This window comes from Mus caroli, unplaced genomic scaffold, assembly GCF_978045245.1.
Source record: "Mus caroli unplaced genomic scaffold, Mus_caroli_1 scaffold_16, whole genome shotgun sequence".
In the NCBI taxonomy this organism is placed as follows: Eukaryota; Metazoa; Chordata; class Mammalia; order Rodentia; family Muridae; genus Mus; species Mus caroli.
The window spans coordinates 100,176,799-100,194,465 of NW_028227271.1; the positions used below are offsets into that span (position 1 = coordinate 100,176,799).

The 17,667-nt window shown below is 36.7% G+C and overlaps 1 protein-coding gene across 1 annotated transcript in view; it reads right to left on the reverse strand.

The window, feature by feature from the left end:
* The window catches only part of Plcxd3 (phosphatidylinositol specific phospholipase C X domain containing 3), a 202,260-nt gene that overhangs the window by 173,929 nt on the left and 10,664 nt on the right, over nucleotides 1-17,667 (reverse strand). The gene's annotated exons all lie outside the window — the stretch shown is intronic.

Genomic DNA, 17,667 nt, shown 5'->3' on the forward strand with positions numbered 1-17,667 from the left:
TCCAGAAAACCAAATAATCCTATTTAAAAAGGGTATACAGAGCTAAACAAAGAATTCTCAACTGAGGAATACCGACTGGCTAAGAAGCACCTGAAAAAATGTTCATCATCCTTAGTCATAAGGGAAATGCAAATCAAAATCTCAGGAACCCTGAGATTCCACCTCACTCCAGTCAGAATGGCTAAGATTTAAAAATGCAAGTGACAGCAGATGCTGGCAAGGATGTGGAGAAAGAGAAACACTTCTCCATTGCTGGTGGGATTATAAGCTTGTACAACCACTCTAGAAATCAATTTAGCTGTTCCTCAGAAAATTGGATATAGTACTACCAGAAGATCCAGCAATACCACTCCTGGGCATATATCCAGAAGATGCTCCAGCTTGTAATAAGGACACATACTTGATTATGTTCATAGCAGCCTAATTTATAAAAGCCCAAAGCTGGAAAATACCCAGATGGCCCTCAAAAGAGGAATGGATACAGAAAATGTGGTACATATACACAATGGAGTACTACTCAGCTATTAAAAACAATGAATTTATGAGATTCTTAGGCAAATAGATGTATCTGGAGGAGTAGCAGTCTTAATTAATCTGGACCCCCGAGATCTCTCAAACACTGGACCACCAAACAGACAGCATACACCACCTGATATGAGGCTCCCAATACACATACAGTAAGAGGACTTCCAGGTCTGTGTTCATTCAGAGATGATGCATCTAACCCTCAAGAGCTTGGAGGCCCCAGGGAGTATAGAGGTCAAGTGGGGCAGGGGTGAGGGCATCCACGTGGTGACACAGGAGGGGTGGGGAGGACTGTGTGATGTGAAATAGTAAGAGTGTGGATAGGGACACAGGGAATGAAATATGGAGTGTAAAAGATAAATTAAAAATAAAATACATTTTTAAAAATATGCAAGGAGACAGGGGCTTAATTATCTGGAAAAGAGGAAGTGAAAATATGAGAGTGTTAGTGATTGAAAACAAAAAGCTGGCATTGAATACAAAGGTGGGAGGAAAGACAGGCAGTCCAAGAATCCTGGAAACACCTCCAATTTTGACCCCTCATGAAGGTCAGCTTTAGAAGTATGATGATGTGATGATGTGAGCTATGATCTAGAACAAGGAGCCTAAGCTCGACAGGGAGCAGCAGACCCAAATCCCACACAGTATCCATCCCACATAACAAAGGAGAAGTTCCTTCCCCAGAAATAGAGAACCATTGCTCTGGAAATTTGTTCCATGGGGAATACATATAACCTGGAAACTGGAAGTGTCTAATATCACTAAATTGCTAAAACACCTGTTTTTATCCTTGCCGTATTCTAAAGCTTGGACAAGCAAAGCACCAGAGTATTACTTTCCTTACCTGGAGAGGGTGTGTGACTCACTATAAATGGGCAAACTTGCCGTCTCGCTGATGAGTTCATGAGCTACATCCACAAGGACTCCTTACTTTGGTAAACCAGAGATGGACAATAGTTAAAAACGGTAAAAACAGATTTTAATAAGTAACTACTTCATTGAGGTGCAGAGACCTTGCTACAGTGCTGAATTCATTCCCAAATGCACCATGGGCAATTGGGAATTAAGAGTCCAAGAGAAGGTCATCAATATGTGGGCAGCAGAAAAAGGGAGAGTTGGTTAGACATCAAAGTCAAGCGCCTCTCCTAAGCTGACCTAAGAGCATCTTGTGAACTTTGGGATGTGTAGGTTTGTCAAGGATGGACCCTGAAGGTCAAAGCTGAGAAGGATACAGCTACCTGACCAGTTGAGATGGAAAGTTTCTGTCATTTACCCACAAGTGGACATATCATTACAATCTAGCTGCCAATAAATATGAGTGGTCATCCCACAATCACAAGACACATCAATGAAAGAAAGGGACCATAGAACATGAAAAAAAGAACTGCTAAGAACACAGATGAACACAATATTTATAGAGAAACAAAAAATGTGGATGAAATTAGCAAGGAAGCAATATAAAATAATCTGAGTGTCAAAACCCTAAGTTTATAGATTAAAAGAACCACCAATTACACATCAAAGTGAGTAAATGGAATGCCTGTCAGAGACCAAAAGACTAACTGAAAACAGGAGATCTAGAGACTCCACAAAAGCCATTCACAGATAAGCCAGATGCTGGAGCAAAGGGAAAATGTTCTTTTATTTCTTAAAAGGAAATCCTGGTGGTAGGACACAATGTCTCAAGGCCTTCACACTTTGAGCGTCAGGTCACTTGCAACTTAGAAAATTTTTCCTAGCTAATAAAGCAATCTATCATGAGCATGAAATAGTATTTTCTAATGTGTACAACCACAAACTTCATACTCCAAGTGCATGTTCTTCTCTACTAAAGACACATCTTGAGAATAAGTAGTATATTAAAAATGGATGATACAGATATTAGCCTAGGAATCCTGGGTTTGGACCAGTCCTCCTCATGTATCTGGCTGTGTGCTGCAGCGGTTGCTTTACCCTGTGTGACTTGATTCCTTCATTGGCTCAGTGGAATTCCAGCAGAATGCATGCATATGAATAGTGTCTGACAAAATATGTCCACTGGTACCACCATTTTCTTTGCTAAGTCACAAAAGCTGCAGATTGAGGTAATTCTGTACACCATCTGATAAAGTAGCCTAGATAAACCCATCATACCTACAGAGCAGCCTGTCCCTGAACAGTGTATCAGAGGGCTGGTAACCAGAGGAAATGGGCTTGCTACACCATTCGAAGGCATGGACGTTTGGATAAATTATAACAGTTTTAAATAGCACATCTGTGAATATTTGGAACATCATTACCATATGCATAAAGAAAATTTAGTTGTTTAGAATCAACTCTTAATATTTAAAACTGTAGAAACAACTGCATAATCATAGTGTGTTAGTCAGTGGGGAAAAAATGGCCTCACCATAGAAATGTAAACAATGGCTAATTTAACTTAGACTTTAATATAGTTATAATAAGACAATGATGGAGGGAGAGGGAAGCAAGGCGAGAGGAATCAACATGAGAGCTGAGACTTCAAGTTGGTTGCCAAAAAGTCACTACGCACATCCTAAAACAGACAAGCCAGGAAGTATCGGCATGAGTTTATTACTTAGCAATATGGAAATGTGTATCATGAGAAGCTGATAAAAGGAATATCAAAAGTTTCCTTACATGAAGGAATGGAAACAGGGAGGTAGCAGGCCTTTGGACAGTAAAAACTTGGGCTATGACTTTTTTTTTTACAAATTAATTATAATAAATAAAGACAGAACAATTCTATTATTAAAGGGAGCCGTGGTACATAAATATGCACTCACCATTGAACCACTGTTATATGCCAATGACATTAGATACTAAGTATGTTAAAATGCAAACATTGTCCTAAGTCTGACAGATTTGTAAACAAAGAGATAAGTTTGTGGAAAACTTTTAACCACATACAGTTTGATAACTTTCCCTGTGTATGTATAATAATGTGTGCAAATGTGAACAGCAGAAAAATCTTTTTGCTCTTCTTAGGCAAGTGCATAGATAGCAGAAATATATATTACAAAGCAACACAAGGAAACCCATTCATAACAGCCCAGGAGCTGGTAAACAGTTATAGTCTTCATTCTGTAATTATATTGTTTGTGTTTTTCATGATTTTGAATTTCCTGATAATAAAATTCAGCAGGAAATTTAAGATGATAGTGAGAGCTATACATTAAATTATATGCGGTGGACTTGGAAATGGTCGTGTTATTTCAAATAACTTTCTTTGAAGGCCTTAGACAAGTAAAGCAGGTGCTTCAAACATAAACTATTTTAGTATAATTTATATATATGAAAGCAAGCTGAAATCTCACTTGAAGCTAGCCATAGTCTATTTCAGGGAGACACTGAGTGGTTTAAGGATGTACTTTGGAAGAGGCAATGGGGGATCCAGAGGTTATAATGTTTGCCTGAGAAAGCTAGAGTGTTAAGAAGTTGATTGTGCTGCAGTCAATCTCAATGCCTCAGTATTTGGGGATTCATTAGCTGACAAGCACAGAAAAGCCACCACTGGAGAGACTAATACAGGCCTTATTTACATGCCCGTTAAAAAAGGATGATTTTCCCTCCATAAACAGAACAAGATATTTCTAAAAATATCATTTTTTAAAGAAAACAAGCTGCAGGATTTGCTCATATACTAACAAACATCAAGTTCATAAATATTATCAAATAGTTATCAAGATGATGATATCCTGCTTATCTCAACATTCCACACAATATCCTGTGCAGCTGCTTTTGGATACTTAAATTTCTAAAGTATTTTTATTGCCTAGAGAAATCTACACATGACCCAAAATATTCTGAATTGCTAGGGAGATCCTGCCTGGCATTAAGAATTAGTATGGAAATTATCCACCAAGTGGAAAATCCATTGACAGATAATTGAGGATTAGCAGTGTCTCAGGGAGGATAAAGAAAGAACTCTGGCTTCTCTGGCTTTAACGAATCAATTATAACTGCAGAGATTTTTTTAAAGTACAACATAAAGTATCAGCTAGCTCCTTCATGCAAATTGATAGCATGTTTACCATCCTTTCTTGGTGACAAACAAGATAATATGAAGCCTGAACTGGTAGAACCATTATACATTTAAATTTTCTTAACGGAGAGAAAGGTTTGTAGCAGATACTACATGGAATCCATGGAAATAACCTTGTCTTCTCAGCTACTGTTAGAGGAGTTGGATTTCCTTCTTCTCCTGTATTTAAGAGGAATCTTTCAATAATGATCTTTCTCTTGTTAATTTTAAACAAATATAAGCAGTTTTAGATGACCTTGGGAAGAAATGTCCCTCTCTTTTATGGGAAGTGTGAGTCTCAGGAAGACACTGTCACTTGGGTGTGGAATTCTCTGTGTGACCAGTAAGACATAGCATTCAACAGATAACCAGGGAGGCCATTTTAAAATATAGATCTAGCTTGACAAGTAAAATTAATGGAAAATTTTAGTGTCACATGTTTAGTAATGATTCATACCATACAACACATCCACAAAGGAACATGCTGTATTTAAAATGTTGTGGGATCTTTATATATGTCTGTCTTGCCTCCTGGTTCATTTACTGAGATTTAAGTACGCAGGGTTTTTTTTTTCTCTAAAATGTGGGGGTTGGTTGATATTCTCTGGTAAGCATTACTGAAATAAACACATTATCATATTTACTTCTTATCATTTCAGAAAAATGTGCAGAAAGAAGTTGCCATAGAGTCCTTGAACACTATCCTGAGAAAGATCTACTAACAGGATGTCCCCAAGGCTAGTCTCTAAGAACTTGGGCTCCAGGCTAGTTCCCTTCATTTCAGATTGATTGTTACTTCAATCAAATAATTGATATAAATGGTATGACTTACAGTGAATATCTGCTTACTTTCTAGATGTCTGGAATTTTATATATGCTAAGTTCAACTACACACACTCAAATAGAAATCCCCACCTGCCAAGTCTAAGGGGATTTCCAACAGTGGAACATCTTATTTTTGTTGTCATACCTTGTTGCTGAGAGAATTGAACACATCCTGAGTGAGTCCACTGGGAGTAGCCCATTGAAAGTTTGGATCTGGTTCCCCAGACTTTCCCCTGTACCAATTTGTTCAGTATCCCTTGCTCTAGGAAACCAAATATGTGTGGCTGAACCTTGAGGCCTCTGATCCATGTTAGAATATCAATAATGTGGTTCTTGCAGTTCATGTGATCTTATTATTCACATTTTGCACAGGAGAAAACTGAAGTACAGAAAGGTTAAGGGTACAGCAACATTCTCATTAGACTTTCAGCAAGAATCAAAAATTATTCTTGATATTACTAATTACCATCCTTGTTCACTGTTCTTGAGATGACAAGACATACTTTCTATGGATTTCTTTAATGTTTTCAACATTTTCCACTTCTCCCTCTGTCCCCATATTTATGACAAATGACACACATATTACACACACACACACATGCACATGCACACACACACATTGTTATGTGATAAACTTTAGGCCAGGAATCAATAAACTGTAGATTGCAGGTCAAAGTAAACAGCCTATTTTGTGCTTTGGTGCAGCCTACATGTTATGAGTGTCTTTATACTTTTTGCTGACCAAAGTTTAGTGGTACATTTTAGGTCACATTATAGTAACAATGGATTAAGATTTAGTATTCATACAAAATAGTTTTACTTATTTGCTTTGCTTTGATGAGATAAGGTCTTACTATGCAGCTCTGGCTGGCCTGGAACTAATGATGTAGCTGGCTCAGAATGTTTGTGAACTAGCAGTCCCTTATCTTTGCCTCCTGAGTGCTGGATTGCAAGCTGTCCAACATGATCCACTAAAGATAAAGGTATATATTTATTTTTCCTTTGTAGTGCTAGTATGATGTAGATTTTACCATAGATAATAAATAAAAAACACATAGATAATAAATAGATAAGAAACACAAAAAGTATCAATTTTTCACTACTACAAAATATGTTAAGAAAACAATTTCAAGAAAGAAAGGTTGATTCTGTCTCAGAGCTTCAGACAATTTTGTCCCTGGTTGGCTGGCTCTATTGACTGAGCCTGAGGTGAGTCAGGATATCACAGTGGAAAGTCTGTGATGATGGCCCAGGATGGCTGAACTCGGTGACCAGAAGGTATTGAGAAGAAAGCACCTGACTACAAGATGTTCCCATTGATCACTGACAAGAGGGATCCCTCAGGACTCCTCATCACCATCCCATTTACTATCTCCTCCTATTCAGCTCCACATGTTGGTTTTTGCCATTTCCCAATAATGCACTAGATTATTGCTCCATTGGTGGACTAAGCTGCTAATGGTGTCAGAGCATTCATGATTTAGCCAATTCCAATTAAAAAGACCAGGTGAACACCAGTGCATGCTTTTCTGGACAAAAGAAAACTTAATCAATTACTGATTCATTCTGCAGAGAATCTATCAGATGAAAAGGGCATGAGCAACTTAAAGGATATAATTATGAACAAAGAATATGTCCATACCCAAGAGCTCATGCTTAATCTTGCAGTATACCTACCACCGAAGCCAAACATTTTTTAACACATGAGCTGCTAGGGCATATATCTAACTCACCACCCTGATGTAACAGAAATTAAGCAGGATTCTGGATGCAGAAGACTTAGAACTCATTCCTATATCTGTTGAGAGAATTGGAGCCATATGTAACCCTTTCTTTAGGTCAGAATCCTCATTGCTAATAGGCCAATGATATTTTACTGGCCTCACTTTGCATGGTGGGGTAAAGTTTTAGGAAGATGTTTTCTCTGTCTTCATCTATAGGGATAAAGATCAAGAAGTTTCCCAAGATTCAGCCTTCTTAGACCACCTGAATTCTGGAGTTTTAACCTTTGTACTTGCTCTAAAGCAACAATCATCTCAGCATGAGCAGTTATTTTGATGGGGGTCTCCCATCTCCCCTTAATTTCTTACTTATCCACTCTAGATTATCTCTTGCTTTTATCAAATTGCAACTGACCTAATTTATAAAGATTTGAGTGAAAGGAACACTCATTAAAAGCCTTTATCTTTTAGAAGCCTGCCTTTCTTCCCCCAAATGTCCTAGGTCAATATGATCCAAGACAAATAGTGAGGAAGATGACAAGACCACTCACAAAACCCTAGCTCTTAGGGTGAGGAGCAAAGGAGCAGACAAGAGCTGTCCAAGGATGGGGCTCATGACACTTACAAGGATAAAAGGGCCTAAGAAATGCCTGACAAATATAGGAATGATGACTATTCCAGCCTCCCACAGGAGCCTCTCACAGGAGCATCCTCTCACTAGTCTTCCAATGGATAACAAATGAAAACAGGGAATATTTTATTTGACTAGTGGACTTCATCCAAAAAACAGATCCAATCAAAGGAATTGTCAATAATATAACCATGTAATCAGAATTTATAAAGTCAACTGTATATAGCAGTTAGAGAATCCCACCAAAAATGCTTTGTACCAACTTCAAAACCTCACTAAGTTCACTTCTTGTTCTTGTTCTTGTTTTGTTTTGTTTTTAATTATAATCATTATGAGTGTGCATATGAAGAGGTCAGCTCAGGACCTTTGGAAAATTCCACCAAGCACCCCTCCCCTCCAGAAGGGAGAGGGTCTTTACATTCCTCAGAAAGACCACAGTGGGGGACCGACCACTGGCCAACTACAGATAAGGGAAGCATTTGCTATCTCATCCCCTAAGGGCCAATCAGTTTAAAAGTCACATTGTTCTGCAAATTATATTATGCCCAGTTGCTGATGCTCTATTCTGCCCCTGAAAACTGTGTAAAAATTTGCTGAACAGGCTGCCTGGGTCATTGCCTCTCCTTCGGGTCTGGGACGATCCCAGCATCCTGGAACAATAAATTCCTCTTGCTTTTGCATAGATTTCCAGCTCCACATGGCTCACTCAGAGCATCCCCAGTAATTAAAGCTTGTCAGAGTCTTACATATACATACACATGCTCTCACATATGTACACAAATGTCTGCACTGAGGTGAAAGGATAATTTTAGGGACTTGACACTCTTCCTTCCACTGCTGGCTCTGGAGAGTGAACTCAGATCATAACACTTTTTGTTCAAGCCCTTTCACCCATCACTATCTTGCAAGCTCTTGTTCACAGTTTTGACATGGTGGGGACTGGGAGGATCCAGCTTCAGGCAATGATGTTCTAGGTGGCTTGTGCTGTGCATATCTTCTCCTCCCCTAGCTACAGGCAGGTTCTGCAAGCAAACCACACTATAACAATGTCAAAAGACATCTTCAATGTTTAGGTTCAGAATGGCACAATGATGAACTGATGTCAAGTGATGGGTATAGATGTGGATAATTAGGGTCAATATTTCAATCCACAGCATAGTCGTGAGACAAGATAGCCACCCAGAGTCTTTTTATCTTTCAGAGAATGTTCAAGTTTTAAAGAAAAGAAATTTTGTACCAGAAGAGTTAATAAATAATGTATGACATGTACCATGATATATCTTCAATAGGATTAGGATGCTTGGAAGATTGAGTCACAAGACCTATCATAACCAGACTTGAGTGCTTGACTTAACTGACAAATCAAATAATTGAGATGATTCACATATATTATAGTCAAAATCTAATATTTAATAATTACAGAAAACTGATTATCAATATCTTTACCTGTACAACTTTACTGCTACTTTGAAGTTCTTTTTAGTACAATTTTTGGTGACAACTAAAGACAGTTGTACCACCAGCAAGTTATGTGTTGTTTTGTTTCTCAGCAGGTACACAAAGGCTTCTGTGTAAATTTACTAGGCTATATTTAGACCCACTTGGTATTGCCACAAACCAATACAAACCTGCACTTAGGGCCCAACACAGATACACACTAAGTATCCGTAACAAATAATTTAGGAGCTTCAAAGAAAAAGGTGCTGCTGTGGATATCACTTAAATTTGATCTATCATCAAAACATATAGTCACACAGCCAATGCCTAGATTATAGATTCTTAAAACAAATACCTACAATATTCTTCCTTTCTGTAAGTCACCACTCCTTACAGTATTTGTTATTTGAAATGCAATTTAAAAGTGCAAAGCAGATAAAATAGAAAGACCTTCACTAATTGAAATAGATGTCATAACATATATTTACTGGAGTTGGATCTCTTTCACTTAGACATTTCAGAGACTATTTTCCTTTATATAATCAGCAATGTGTAAGAAGGGACAATTAGACAAGAAAATATTGCTAATGTTAAACCTAACCATAAAGAAAAATGACAAGAAAAGGAAGATCAAAATTATAAGTGTCAGATGGCTTAAAAACTATGAAGAATTTATCCCAGGATCCAGTAATTTTGCTTTTAGGAATATATTAAAAACAAATTCGAAGACTCAACCTATATATTCATACTCCATGTCCATGTCTCAAGGAAGTTGTGTGCTCAGTCTCTGACATTCTTGAGATATCCTGTGTTCCTCTTGTACAACATTGCTTGATTGACTTTCTGTTGACTTTGTTACATTTATCCCCTAAAAACTGTATGTAAGATGGTGTGATTCTTAATAAACTTGCTTATCATAGACATAGCTTGTATAAGACTTGATTCCAAACTTTTCTGTTTTGTTGTCATCTGGCCTCCTGGTCACCTCACTTTGTCAAAACCTTGTCACTGAGAACAACTGGCTATGTCAAGGTCAGCTCACTGCTGTCTATGTACCAACACCATGACTAGTTCCCTCAGCTTCTGCAGAGTGACTCTAAAACATAATAAGTCCTCCCATCTAAACCAATAGCTTCTGGAAGGGCAAGCACAACACACAACAGATACTCCTTTCTACAAGGTTACCCACTCGAGAATCTAAAGTTGAAAAAAAAAATATATATATATATATGCAAGCAACTATCTTGTCATCAGGCCTGGGAGAAAAACATGGAAGAACCTGGATGCAGGTGTAAAAGAGGTGAAAGTCAGGGAGGGAGGCTTTGGACAAACACAACCCTTGAGGTTAAACTACTTAGCCACAGGCTCCTTTCTCTCTCCTATCTTTCTGAGACAAAGAACAGAAAATGAGTCCACACAACTATCTTGCCAAAAGTGAAATGGTCAAGTTTTATCTGGATATTTGGAGCTGTAAAAAATACTGAAATTCTCAAATATTGAATTGGCTATCAGAGCCCATCTGACAGGGACAATAAATATTTGAAGGGGCAGAGGACCTGTAGGTAGTAGCTCCCAAATATTATAACCATGTTCTAAATTTCAATATACAAATGAGAAGCAGCTCTCTAAAACACTGTTTTTCTTTACATAAATAATTCATCTATTTCTATTAAAATGAATGTAATGTCTCTGGTTTGTTCTTCCAGTGTGTCTTTCTTCCCATAGATTTTTTTTTTTTACTGTCTTGTTTTTGTCAGTAGAAAAGAAATGCCTAATCTATCTTGTTCATTTTTGTTTTCAGCTTTTATCTTTTATTTTAGCTGATAGATATTATTAATGTGTAAGTTAAGTATGAATGAACCCTAAATCCAAGTGATATTACGTATTATACCATCTCTGTCCACAAAGAGATATTGCCTACAGAAGTCTATGCAGTGTGAGTCCTCAGAAGGTTTCAAAATCAGGATCATGATTCAAGAAGTGTTTGAAAGTTTTCCTTTAGATTTCCCCGCAGCCCTTCCCAGCAGAGCCCTGAAGATGACAGAGTCTATTAGTCTGATATCACAGTGAAGAAACTCACCTGAGGAGGTAATGCGATTTGGCTGTGATCAGTGAGACTATGAGTGAACTAAGATGACAAAGTAAGGTTCTTATCCTTATAGCTGGAAGCAAAGTTAAAGCCTTTCTTGTGCTAGATTCTGAAAGAATTATGAACACTGGAAAAAATGATACAAACAAAATCCTACAGGACACACTTTACCTAGTTATTTCAAAGATTACTTAATCTAAACAGGCAGGGTCTGTCCTGTTGTCCTTTCATTTTTTTTTTTTTGGTCTTTTCTTCTTTTTTGTTTTTAAATATGTTTAAAGGCATAAATCAATCATAATTATTTAAATGTGAAAATACTGAAAATGTCAAACATACTCACATTATTACAAATGATATGCAAAACTTTACCCATTAAACAACTCCCTATGCTGCCCACCTTCCAGACTCTCACAAGCATTTTTATGTTTCAACAAACTTAACTGTCCCATGCGTCTTGTACACATGGATGCATACAGAGTGCATACTCTCATGATTAGTGATGTCACTTAGCATAATGTTCTCAGAGGTCATTTAATGGATGGGTCTGTTTCTAAGTATATAATATAAAGCATGAATGATCGAAATGAGAGTGACCTTGACGGAATCTCAGAGAAAATCCCACAAATCTCAAAACTTAGGATAAGGAGACAATGCCTATGAAGCCACTTCAAAGATTGAAGTAGTTCACCATGGTGTTAAACAAGCTGCCACTTAAATCATGTCAAAGAGACAATGGGTTAGTGGTGCTTTACCCATGCAAAAAGCTATAAAAATCGCTACAGAGGGTGCCAGCTGACCTGCATTCAAGTTCTGGTTCTCTCAGGCAGTCAAAACATGGGCATTTTTGAGCTTTTTGCCTCTAAATTACTTAAAAGATTGCTGGTCCATAAGTAAAACACTTGCTGAGCGTTTATGAACTATGTTGTTAAATTAGTTTTAAAGTAGATTTCAGTGGGTTGGTTAAGATAGGCAGCGTTTCAGTCTTGCAAAAGTCTTGGAAAAGGTTCTGTATAGGGATGGCATGGTGCTTAACAATGTGAATGAATAGAATAGTATTGAGCTACACATATAGGTGGATTGAAATGGAGAACTTTAGATTGTATGTACTTTCCCATTATTATTAAAATAAAGGACTATGTTTATACACAAACTTGTATGTAAGTCATGAAAAATGATTGCTGATTTGAATGATATATTTTAAATGTGCAAACTTGCATTATTTTCCCTTACATATTAATAGTACGGTGTACACATTTATATTTGTGTGTGTGTGAAATTATGTGTTTATATAGGTGTATGCACAGGTGTTTGTGCAGCTAGATGTCATAGATTGATGTTGCATGTCTTCCTCGATCATTATTTTCCTTATTTTTTTAAAAACAGAGTCTCTCACTGAGCCTGGGGTTTATTGATTTGCTTAGGCTGACTGGCCAATAAGATATGAGTGTCTCCCTAACCCCACAGCTGGAGTTACAGATATTTAAAACTGTACCCTACTTTTACATGAATGATGGGACCCAAATGCAGGTCTTCATGATTGTACTGAGCACACGGATATATGAGCTAACTCTCCAGCCCTTTTTATTAAAAATTATTATATAAATTTTGAATAGACATTTACCACCCTGTACAAAACTGCTATATTAAAGCATACACAAAATTATTTGATTGAATTTGACATTAAATATTATACATTTAAATGTATAATATATATTCTCCAAGTGCATTAGTATAGGATCTCTCTTTTAAAGAAAACAATTATTGATATCATCATCTAACACGAAGAAAACCAGAAGCCCATGAGTGTCAAAAGACTGTTAGCCATGTCCTCTCCCCAAAATAGTGCTTCTTGTAATATACACATGAGGAGAGTTGGAGATGACCCTATGTGTATAATTTTCATACTAATTCTGGTAGACTTATAAATTCTTAATACTTTTATGCTGTTTAAAATAAGAGCCAATGCACACAAACACATACATGCACATTTTTTGAATAGATAAGATTAAAATAAGTGGTCCATGTTTATGTGACTGACTGCATAAGCCACATGCATTCTTTTTTGAACAATTCTTTGCAAAATGTTTGCTCTTATATTTCTAAGTGTCTTTTCCTTCACCTTTTATTTTATCAGCATGTAATAAGCAAATATTGTCAAACTTTATTCCCTATCACTAAAATATTTAAGTATTTCTTCATGGTTTTATTGGCATAAAGTTTGTGATATGAATTTGACTTGGGGGAGAAACATTATTTGTGTAATTTTAAACTTTCTTTCAAGAAGTTAGCATTCTCCCTCAAGAACATTGCTCAAGGTATGTGCATTAAGAGTATTATCCAGCATATTCAATTCAAAAACAGCCTAAGGTAACCTGTGAATGGGCAAGGGAATATTGCAGCTTGGTGTCTGTATAACTCTTATCATGGGAGATCAGTCTCAATAATTACATTGGCACAGAGAACAACAAACTCCTTCTAACATGCTAAAATATTGTTCTTAATTGAATAGCTATGAAAATAACATTCAGGCCCTGGACTAAAATTTGCTTCTGCTGTATTTAATTTTCAGTTCATCTCTGCCTGCTAAGAAAATGTTAAGTGAGGCTAGGTAGTTAAGTACTAGTGAGACCTCATGAGAATTTCAAAGACTTTAATATAGTGGAGTATGACAGAGAGTAGGTTATACACAGTGGTGGGTGAATTTGATGTATCCAGTCTATCAAGGGTTTACTAGGTTGCCTTATTCCACACATAACTCAGCCACTTATTAGGTGACAAGCACTATGCTAACTATTCCAGCACTACTTATTCAAGATCATTCAAATAATAATCTTAGGAAAATTGCTTCTAACCTCAATTTTGATTTTAAAAAAATGTTGATGTTCGAAGAAATTAAGCAATGTGCTGTAAACTAGAGTGTATGTGAGAGGCAAGGAAAGGCCTCAGAGGAACTCCCTCAAATCTTGTAGAGACTCAGAGTTGAAAGATAGGCATCCAGGTTCTCCATAGATGCTTCTGCTACAAGAGATGCCTTTTCTAAGTAAGAATCACATTGATGAAGGTTTTCTTCTTAATTTTCATTTGTGGAAAATCTTAATTCTTTTAAGCTTTATCTTTGAAATGTTTTAACTTAAAACTCCAAAAGCCTAATGCTTTGTATTTCTGAAAAGAGATGGGCACATGTATGGATAATGTGGATTTAGAACCTTAAGACTTAGGCACCCGACATAACACTGATATCATAGTCCCAAGACTCTAGCCGCACCTTATCTTTACAGAACACAGAACATTTTCAGTGCCTTTGCAGAAAGAAAATAAAATATATCTAATGTTTCAACCTTTTGATTGTCCACTAAAAATAAAAATCTAGTTACTATTAATCCTTATCTCATGTGCATTTGGAAGCTACCAACCTAACAAATTCTCAATGTCTAAATTCCTCTGAGACTTAAGAAATAATATCTGTGAGTGCATATCAAGTGAATTTTTTATGATTGGGATACCTCACTCAGGATGATATCCTCCAGATATTTCCATTTGCCTAAGAATTTCATAAATTCATTGTTTTTAATAGCTGAGTAGTACTCCATTGTGTAAATGTACCACATTTTCTGTATCCATTCCTCTGTTGAGGGGCATCTGGGTTCTTTCCAACTTCTGACTATTATAAATAGGGGTGCTATGAACATAGTGGAGCATGTGTCCTTCTTACTGGTTGGAACATCTGGGTATATGCCCAGGAGAGGTATTGCTGGATCTGCCGGTAGAACTACGTCCAGTTTTCTGAGGAACCACCAGACTGATTTCCAGACTGGTTGTACAAGCTTGCAATCCACCAGCAATAGAGGAGTATTCCTCGTTCTCCACATCCTTGCCAGTATCTGCTGTCATCTGAATTTTTGATCCTAGCCAATCTGACTGGTGTGAGGTGCAATCTCAGGGTTGTTTTGACTTGCATTTCCCTGATGATTAAGGATGTTGAACATTTTTTCAAGTGCTTCTCTGCCCTTTGGTATTCCTCAGTTGAGAATTCTTTGTTTAGCTCTGTACCCCATTTTTAATGGGGTTATTTGAATTTCTGGAGTTCAGCTTCTTGAGCTCTTTGTATATATTGGATATTAGTCCCCTATCAGATTTAGGATTGGTAAAAAATTCTTTCCCAATCTGCTGGAATACCCAAGATACAATTTCCATAACACAAGAAAATCAAGAAGAAGGAAGACCAACACATGGGTACCTCATTCCTCCCTAGAATAGGGAATAAAATACCCATGGAAGGAGTTACAGAGACAAAGTTTGGAGCTAAGACGAAAAGGTGGACCATCCAGAGACTGCTCCACCCGGGGGTCCATCAATCAGTCAGTGTCTCTAGCTGCATATATAGCAGAAGATGGCCTAGTCGGCCATCATTGGGAAGAGAGGCCCCTTGGTGTTGCAAACTTTATATGCCCCAGTACAGGGGAACGCCAGGGCCAAGAAGTGGGAGTGAGTTGGTAGGGGAGCAGGGCAGGGGAGAGTATAGGGGACTTTTGGGATAGCATTGGAAATGTAAATGAAGAAAATATCTAATAAAAACATTTTTAAAAAGAAATAATATATGTATAGACAGACAGACAGAGCAAGCAAGCTTGCAAGGGCATGATCCTACATCAGATTTTGTGGAATCAGAGAGAACATAAGAGATTACAACTTCTAGGTAAACATTCCAGCTAGTGTTCTTATTAGAGATCCATGGGTAAATGCCCAGAGAAGATGCAAATACACAAACCTGGAGAGATCTGAGCTCCATGACCTGAGCAGAGAGCATTCTTCCTTACATGAAGCCAGTCTCTAAAGATGATGAGAACACTTTCAGAAATAATGACATCTTTAAGGCACAAAGAATGTGAGGAAACCAGAACATAGTCACATCAGGAACTGAAACAAACCTCTAGAACCCAGTTTTGAGAACATCACCTTACAAGAAATCCTAAGTGGTACTCTTCAAAAATCATGAAAAACCCACACAGAAGCATTAACTATGCAAGTATGTAGCTCAGGGGCAAATACAGAAAAACACAGATGATTATAATAATGGAATATTAGTAATAATGAAAGTTAAAAAGAAAAATATAAGAATTATAGCTATCAAAAACATTGTAGATACAAAATAAAAGAAGATGTAATACGAAACACCATACTGTGTGGAGTGAAAAAAATTAAAACATAATTTTATATATGATTGAAGTTAAGTTCCTATCTATCATCCTAAGACTGAGTGCTAAGCATGCGAGAGCATTGCTATCAGCAAATAAAGTACACAGAAAAGGGCCACGTGAGGGGATAAGGACAGGTCCAGTCTGGGTTAAATAATTAATAATAAATAAATAAATAATATATGACACATATTAACAGTACAGATTAAATAGCTCCTATCTAAAATATTTGAAACTAAGAGTATACCAACTGAATAGTTTTGAATCTTTTTGGAAATATTTGCACAGACTTTACTGGCCAAATATCAGTAATCTGAAATCTAAAATATTACCGCTTTTTGAACATCATGTTGACATCCAAAAAGGTTCAAATATTTTTGTAGTGTTTCTGATTTCAGACTCCCTGACTAAAAATGCTCATTTTGTATGTGATTTTCATAGTCCACATCCAAATTGAATGAGCTGTATAGGTCAAAAGTGCATTTTAAAACAATGTATTTGAACTACACTACAATGCCTAAAACACCTATATTAAGGAAGAAAATTAAAATCACAGGAAACTTGAAAAAAAAGAACAAGTTAGAACTTGAAATGATATGATAAATAGTGAAAACAGAGAATAGGAAAAGTCAACAAAATTGGTTTTGTGGTTTTTTTTCCTTAGGAAGAACAAAATTGCCAAACATTTTTTCAGCCGAGAATAAATATAAAAACTCAATTCGAAGTGAAAAAAAAAAGAGGACATAACAAGTAAAGCCACAAAAATAGAAATGATTTTAAGAAATCACTATGAAAATGTGCACAGCAACAAAGATAAAAAGGTTCGATAAAAATTGTCATGCATCATCTGCCAAGATGAAGGTATGAAAAATACAGAATCTGAGTACAGCTGTAATAAGAGGAAATGACAACATCTTCAACAAACTGCATTAGGAAAGCCACATGTCCACGTGCAGAAAAACAAAATTAGAGCTTTGTTTTACTCTGAACACAAAAATGAACTCAAAATGGTCAAAAGATTTACTGTAAGTACTAATACTATAAAAGTTAAAAGAAAACTAGTGGGAATTTTTGGTGGAAATTTATGAAATTGGGATCAGTGATAAATCTTTGGACACTAAACCAATAGATAGATAGATAGATAGATAGATAGATAGATAGATAGATAGATAGATAGATAGATAGATAGACAGATAGATAAAACAAAAACAACCCTCTGA